This window comes from Ischnura elegans, chromosome 8, assembly GCF_921293095.1.
Source record: "Ischnura elegans chromosome 8, ioIscEleg1.1, whole genome shotgun sequence".
Classification (NCBI taxonomy): Eukaryota; Metazoa; Arthropoda; class Insecta; order Odonata; family Coenagrionidae; genus Ischnura; species Ischnura elegans.
Genome location: NC_060253.1, coordinates 11,603,747 through 11,612,750, shown reverse-complemented (window position 1 = coordinate 11,612,750; position 9,004 = coordinate 11,603,747).

The window sequence follows — 9,004 nt, the reverse complement described above, 5'->3', positions numbered from 1 at the left end:
AAAAACTCCTCAACGCTATAGGAGCGAAGAGAGCCCTATTATAAGCGAAACCAGGCAAGCCTTTAATGTTCTAACGATCTTGGAAGATCATTCTATGAGGAAGAATAATCCAACGATCAAATCGTTAGATTTACCTGTTCTACAACGACTTTAAGCCGTAAGAGAGTCCCTTCCCTTTCTCCGATGGACGTATGCTGTTAGACGTGTACTGTAATAAAGATGGCCTTATTGATACCTTGCCTCTAAGCATTCATATGTGCCTTAATTTTGCGGAGAGCGTCCATAAAAACTCAAGGATAAATCGAATAGAGCGTCAAGAATAAATAATAGCCGATTCTAATTGCTAATCTTCTCCAGTATTCCAAAGATTAACCATGGAACGTCCTACCTGAAAAAATATCCAAACCATATTTGAAATTTTCTCTCATTTCAGTGTAGATCCAAACATTATCGACTCATGCAAGAAGATAAAGCGCAAAAACCTCGATGAAAACGAAACGATAATAAATCGAGTGCGAGGAAAATATGTGTCAGGCTTGTCGATTTTCTCCGGAGTGTCCAGATATTGAGAGTCGAGTTATCAGGGTTGTAATGTTGATCATATGACTCTTCTAAAATGCTTAAAAAACTTAAAACTCACCACCTGTAAAATTTTCCGGGGCAAGATCTCCGGTTGGGCCCCCCCAATATTTTTCTTAAGTCGGCGTCCCTGTAATAGGACGAGGCTTATGTGTATTAGGCTAGCAACTTCTGCATAGCCCACTGGAGTGGCATGCATCGAAAACGGGAGGAGCTACGTGCGATCCTGCAGGAGAAAAATGCATGCGTAGCAGACATCAGCGAAACGCACGATAAACCGAACAATGAGTGGAGAATGCCGGGATGGACTATCTACTGCACACAACCTCCCGCTGGAGGCTCCGCTCTACTGGTGTCCATCAAACCAGGGGCGCAGCCAGGAATTAAGGTCAGGGGGGGTTGCAGGCACAACTAATACTGGGGTGTCTGGGTGCATGGCATACCTGCCAGGGTAAGCGGGAGCTGCGAGGGCCCTCTGCCAGATAAAATTAACATAAATGGTAAAAATGGTGAGTTTTACGGCCTTCTGAGGGATATTGTATAATCCTTACACTATTCTATAAGTAATATTAATCGAAATAAATAAAATAGATTAAACTTAAAAAATTGTCTGAGCCCTGGGGGGGGGGGGATTTATCCCCCAAACTCCCCCACGCTGCGCCACTGCATCAAATACAGAGCGCCTCCTATTGAACGACACCCGAACATCGAGGCAGTCACGGTGAACATCCATGCCCAACCATTGGGATGGATTAGTTTCCACCATGGTGATGGATGGTGATGGACCATCCATCCTCATCAGGGACATCAACAAAGCTAATGGATCTTGGGATTCCTCCTCCCCCAACCAACATCGACTCGGGAACATCAACTGAGAGACCTGGCAGATGCGGAAGGCCTTGCAATTCCAGGTGCAGTAACGCCAACGCACGAAAGCGGAAACATGCTGGACATAGCAATCGCACGGAACATATCCACTTCACTGAACATCCGTACCTGCATGGATCTCTGCTCGGACCACAACCCAGTCCTTTACGTCGGATCGAAAATCTCTCACATCCCACCTGTGGAGAGATTGGACTTAGCCAAAGCAGAACGGGACCAAGTGCTAAGATTTATTTTACAACATTTTGAATAATATTCACATACCATTCCGTAGTACTTGTGCTCTAATTCTTGAATGCATGCACAAAACTGGAATGTCACACAAAGCTATAATTGCCCACGGAAAGCTGCTAACTCATCAGAAGGTTGTTCATGATAATTCATGATTTAGAAATTCTTCGCTTCATTGTGCACAAAAAATGGCCCTTCTCGCATGGCACATCACTTGAAGACTGGAGAAAACTAGAGTCAACACGAGGACAAATAGTCAAAGTGCTAATGACTTCCTTCACATAGTGGAAACAAGAGCACTCACACAATGAAGGGCTCCGTCTTGGTTTATCAAGTCTCACTCACGACCATAAAAATCAACTTGTTTCAAAGCCAGTACCTAAAACAAAAGAGAAATACCAGTGCAATAGTTAGTTAAGGCCTATAGAAGTATGTCGTAATATTGGAAAAAATATCACCCACCAAATCTTCAGCTTAAACAGAAGTTGATGCAAGAGAAAATAGCACCCCTGTTTCACTTGATCAGGTTGTGGAGCAGAATCTCTGTTTTTTCACTTTGGACCATTCAGGGATTGAGGTGATCAGGTTCATCTCAGGGCTAAATATTGCTTACATACTCATTTGGGTGTCAATTCAGAGGAATGAACCAAGAAAAACAAAATCGTCTCCATTGGTCTTTAGTTGCTTTGACGTCTCAATCCACTTAATAGGAAAAATCATTGAGAAGTCTGGATGAAATATGAATTTGTACAGACAATGGAGGCAAATTATTTCACAATTATCAATTCCAATGACACATGTACCTGAGATTAAGACAGGATGGCTACATACAAAGTTGATGTTAGTAAATTTAAAAGGTAGAGTAAAAAAACAGATTGGCTACCATTCGATTTTGGCACTAAATGATTTATTCTATTTTCCACCTCCAATTCCATCAGATGCAACACTAAGTAAGATTTTAGTAGCCTGTCCCAAAAAATTACAGAGGATATGAGATATAGGTAAAATATAGTGATTGAATGCTCCCTTTCTGCAGATTTGGCTCTATTTAGAAAAAAAGTCATTCAAAACCAAAAATCTAACATGAGATCTTTGTCTAGGCTTTTGCGGTGTAGTGAGTATTGAGTGTGGAGGTTTAGACTTAAGTAGATAAGGCATCAACAAAGAAGTACCCAATATTACATTCACATTTCATTGCAGCAAAAATGCACTAGTTTTGTCCGACCACAAGCAAAATTCATGCACTGAATGTTTCATCCCCTTCGCCCCTGATAGAGGACGATGTCACAAATTACAGACCACACAACCACAAAACCATCTTACGTATTGTGACGGTCTTGTCCCGTCCCAACTGATATACAGTCCCTCCTGTCCTTTCTACCTGCCTCTCTCTCTCTCCCTCCACTTAAGTGTGAGGGCATGGAATGGTGCGGTTATGTTTGGTTTGTCTTGTATGCAAGTGGCCGAAGTTTAGTTGACAGCAAATCATGAAAATGAATGACAAAGTGTTTCCCTGAAACCCCTCCCAAGTGTACGGTGATCCTCCCCCCCCTCTGGCTCGACTGATATATAAGGCGACGGACGTTCCCAAAAGGGGCTCTTCTCTACGCTTTGTGTTCGGCTGATTGCCATTACTGCGAATCAGAGAAAGAAAGTATTAAAAGGCAAAAACGCAAGCTGAGATTCCAGTGTGACATCATGGATAGAACAGGAAAACAGTGTGGACAGACGACACCAGCAATACCAGAGAGAGGGTGCATAAATGATGCGAGGAGCAACCAGGCCGCAGACGTGCCGTCCTCCAAAGAAAATGAGAGGTACCGCATTGAAGGAGCAGGCCAGAGGTTTGCCAGGATCGAGGCCCTTGGAATTGGAGTCTTCAGACGTCCACCATGTCATGTAAAGTTATTTCGACCAAAGTGTGGTAAAGGTATTCCAGGGTTATTCCGTACAAGGTGGCCAGTGTTCATGCCATTCTTCCCGTCCAAATCATTTGGTGCCAGTCATGGCATCCCACGGACTATGTAGTAATCTCTGTGACATTCTCTTTCTTACTCTATTCCAATCTGCAAGCAAGAGCAATTCGAAGTTTAAATGGGATGGACAATGTTACCTCCCACAATCAGCCACTCATATTTTTGGAATATTTACCATAATTATAATTTTGAAAGATCTGCTTAATAACAAGTGTTGATGATCAAATGTTTTTTTAATCACTATTTTAGTCAGCATAAATCAAATTTATGAGCTTGCATTTTCACCCTTGCCTATTAACACATGTCAAATCATTGGCATTTCATTCATCAGGGTCATATTATCTGGTGTACACTGTTTATGATGTTGTTCAATATAACTTCTTTGAGTGAAAGATGAAAGGGAATAGTCCTTTGTGTAATGCGAATGCTCCCAACCAAACCTTTCTCATCAAACATTTCCTCATCCTTGTTTCCGGTCAAGCTGTCAGTTTCATTCAGATGCTTAACTCAGGATTTCATCATGCTGAGTTACTACTACCTATTGGGAATCCACCAAACTTAAAATAAAATCTTCATTCTTCGCAAGTCATTTGACATGGCAGTCAGTCAGGTGGGCGATTGACTAGATATGTATGTATATATGGTTCTCGCGGCCTTCAGTTGGGCGACTGATGTTGAACCATTACAGTATTTGTATTACCTATTTTGAAGCCTGCCATGTAAACAGAATATACCAAAATTGCTATGAGAAAAAAATCCCCTGCACTGGTATTCACACCATGAACCTTTAGAGCAGGTTTGAGGCTCTCAACCAATGGTGGCTTCTTTGAAGTCCTTTCTCCCTGGTATTTCTGTACTTGATGGGCCACGAGGGCCTAACATCTAGTACTTTAAGCCTCGGTTCAATTTTTAAGGGAATTCAGGAACCTGGAAAGCATAGTAATCTGCAGAGTGGTCCGGAAAGCCAAATGTCCATGGTTTGATTCCCAGTCCAGAGGAATTTTTTCCTCGTGGCAATAGATGCATATCTCATGTGCACGTTAAATAGTCCCTTACATACATTAATAGCACATTTTCTCTAAGCATTGATTTCATGGTTAAAAAGGAGACTAAGTCATTGATGCATGACTGCAGTTTAATTATAATTCCATCAAGATTTTCATTCAAGGCATTCCTGCCATATAGGCCCAATGGCTACATGCTTCAAGGCAACTGGTCAAATGAAGTCAGTGACCAATCCTTGTACATAAATCAACCTTCAACCAGAAGGCAAAAGCTGGATTATCCAATACAAAGGTTTTATAGAATTTCTCCTCGATGCTCTTTAATCCCTGTCAACATTCCTCGGTATATTTCTCCAACATATGATTTTTGGAAGAGCATCCCACATTGTACATACCTTCGCACAGAATCATTCCAAAACACACTTGGAGTGAGGCAGGCCACAAAACTGATTTTGAAAGAGTGAAGATGGTGGCAAAAGAGAGCTGCCATTATCCATGGCAGATCAGGGAAACCTTGGAAATACACGTGACCCACAATATCAACAGAGATAATAGCTACCCAATCTGCAATGTGTGGCCAATCAGTGCTAAGCTGAAAGACGGCCAGTGCTACATCAGACGCTGAGAAGTCAAGACTTCTCACCTACTACTGAAGAAAAAAGCTGGATGGCTTTCCAGACTGTTATCACACACAAACAACAAATGCGGATGGGGAACCCAGAATTTGGCAGTCATCATGAACATCACTGAGGAAACCTACGCAAGAAGATCAAGGGAACCCTCAAGGTCTAAAGTTGACAGAAATGGAATCAAAGTACATACCGAGACGTCAAACCACAGGTTTTGAAGGGTACAGACCAAAACTATTTGTATGTATTGTGTGTGCTGCGCTGCAGGATAGCAGATTAGCCTGCCTCAGTGGTTAAGTCCTCACCAGCCAAACCACTTGATAAGTCCTGCCCGGATAAGTTACCTCTATTCAAGGAATGGGTGTATGTGGTTATACAATTGTTGATTGTTGGAACTCTCAAGATAAAGTATATATTGCGTGCCATTTTGGGGTATATAGAAATATATAAATAAACGTAAGGTGAGGTGTATCAAAAATCTTCTCAGGGCATTTTTCTTTATGCCAGGACTTAGGAAAGAGGAGCAAATAATGTACCAAAGTTTCTCATCAAGAATGTATAATTATTTTGGAAATCTATTTTCTCATTTATCTCATGAATCATACTGTGACATAAAGCTATGGTAGACAGATACATTGTGTGGACTATAATGCAGTGTAATGAGTCCTTCCAGTAAAATTTATTTAGTTACCTGACAAGAAATTATAAGTCACCTACAAGCAAGAAATGAGTCACCTAGAACCCTGTAGAAAGGACAATTGAGACTTTTCATAAATCCTTCAGGGCTTCAGGGTATTTACAGTCTGTAAGTGGCCTCCTATGCCATGATTTCACTTCTCGTCAATGATTTATGTACAAGGATTGGTCACAGACTTCATTTGGTGAGTTGCCTTGAAGCATGTAGCCAATATAGCAGGAATGCCTTGAATGGAAATCAGCCATTTATAAGGAAAAGTATATCCAAACGTCAGGAATCAATTGAAGTTTGAGAGAGGATCGTATAAATAATCAATCCTGCTTACTTACATATTTTAAACATAGATGGCATTCATACAAATAAATCAAAATGTTATCAATACCAAGGAGAGGTTTTCTTCCTCTCCCCACCATTCTAAGACTTCTACCTTGGTTTCAAGTGGCTGAGAAAGAAAGGTCAAATTTGTAGCATAGCCAGAACCTGTTAATCAATTAAATGACCAACGTTTTAAGGCTTTAAGTTGTTTGCCATTAACTTGAGGTAATGAGCTTTTTTTTAGTACATCTCATTATGCATTTCATTAACCACAATACCTTCATGCCCCGTTTTCCACAGGAATTGAACTGAGTCTTCTCTTTCAACAGATATTCAAGCTCTTCCTGACACTCTGACGAGTGTTACATTGAGTTAAGTGTCATAGTTAGCTTAATTATGAAAAGGCTTTCGCATCCATATCTCTTAAATCATGATTATAAAAGAACTCACAGCATAAACTTTTACTGGATAAGCTTATGTCATGCTTCTCCAATATGATTTCTACCTTGGTTTTGGGTGGCTCAATTACAAAACCTGCTCATGCCAAACAAAGTACGTGACACGGCCACCACCACCTTTCAAGCTGCCACCTTTGTTCCATACAAACTCATGAATTATGTAAATCTCGAACCTCTTATTTTCCGAAAGGAGAGTGAGTATGGAGCTTTCTCCTTCAGATAGCCAGGGAATGATTTCCAGGACTAAGTTTCTAAGGCCATCCACACTCACATTATCAAGGAACTGATACATATGATGAAGCAGTTGCAGACAAGGAGCATGGTTCCATGCCTCTCGTTGTTCTTTTCTTTGACGCAGACTTTGATAGCTTACTGACTGATGATGAAATACCATAATTCTCAGTTCACTTCCCCAATTTTATGCCACATGAGCCATGCAGAAGTTGGGAATTAGTTATCTATCCCTGCAATTCACAATAATTTCCTTCAGTATGATGGTAAGCCTTCCGTAGTTGAAATCATTGCTGCTTTTTCCCACTGCTCACCTCAAAGTAATGAACTCACAGAAATCCTGTTGGCATAAGCAAGTTGGAGTGATGCCTTCGTAGTTCGAACACATGGTGTAAAATTGGTAGATCTGCATTTAAAAGGCAAATGATTTTTTTCTAGGTGGAATTTTCACTTGTGAACTTGCAGGTGACTATGTTTCAAAGGTAAAGGCTGGTCTACAGCTATTTCATTGAAGAATATGTCACTCAATGTGAATAATACAATCAGAGTCTGAAGTTGGTATTTTAATCTATGGGAGAAGCATCAATGAAAAGACTAACAAATAAAGAATTAGGAGGCTTGGGCAAATCCATTTATGATAGCTTCACAAGAACAGAAATGGAACAGGCAAAACCCTGAGGGCAAGACGCAAGTAAGTAGTTGAGCAATAATGGAATAAGGTGAAATTCTATGCTCGACATGCTTATCTTCATGATGCTCAGAGGAGGCAGCAAAGGAGAAAAGATGCATTAGAGTAAATGGGTTTGTTACATCAAAATTATCTGTGGCTAGCAAGCTGCTTTGATGGATGTGTGGCAGGTGTGTTATGACACCAGCACTTTACAAACAAAATACAATAAAAGTAAAGGAGGAGCACACTGGAGTAATATGACTACAGAGTCCAAATTAGTTTTCACTAACTGTTAAGTTCATTATTGCTTGAGGGAGAAATGAACTCTTATACCATTCAATTAGGCAAAATATCTATATAATTTTATAGTTTCTGTTCAAACATAATTAGGCACTAGCTATTCATGCCACTCTGAAAGCTCTCTCTCATTAATAACTTAAGCAATCAAAGTCTAGTACAAAGTCTCTCAGTCTCTACTGGCTGCTCCTTAACTAGTCTCCCAAGAAACATACAGTAAACCCTCGATTATAAGAACTCAGCGGGACCGGAAAATTGGCACTTCGTAATATCGAGTTTCGTAATTACAAACCTTCGTAATATGTCATGAAAAAAATGTTTGCTTTTCTTTCAACCGCTCATTTCTGTCTTTGGAGGCCTAATTTTTAACGTTTATGGTGGTTATTTACGCTAGAATTCTTAGTAAATGCTTTTGGCTATTGATTTTATGCCGTGAAAGATCGTTTAATAACTATACCACCCTAAACTTCCCATTCTTTATAGTTACCTAAATATCAACGATCTTAGCCATCGAGAAATTCCAGTCCACTTTAAAAAACGTAATAAAATATCGAATTAAAATACATATTTCTATAAGAATTGAATCTTAAGCCTGAATCACACGATCATTTATTTCGTCATTTTCGAGTCATCACTCCAGCGATCACTCATAAATGATCATCGCACCTAATTGCTTTTTGGCGATCACTGAAATGAAGAGGATTGCCATAACGTTTTCATCACTCATCTGGTTCAGAGGAGTTTAGTTTTTCCGTCGCTGAAACACCATATCAGCCGATCAGAACGTTTACGAGTAGGCACGTAAATAGGGGAATTGTGTCATCCACGATATTTTTGCTGAACTCCTACTTCCCCCCGATTCCCACCATAAGTTTTCCGGCAAACCCTTTTCCTCAAAAGTTGCACTTCCATTTACAATTTCAAATTTTGGTGCACCACAGTCAGAAGCACTGATTTTTTTGCTGCTTTAGCTGAAATAATTAGCTTTGTTGACAAATTTTTCACCGTTTGTATAAATGAATTCCATTTGCT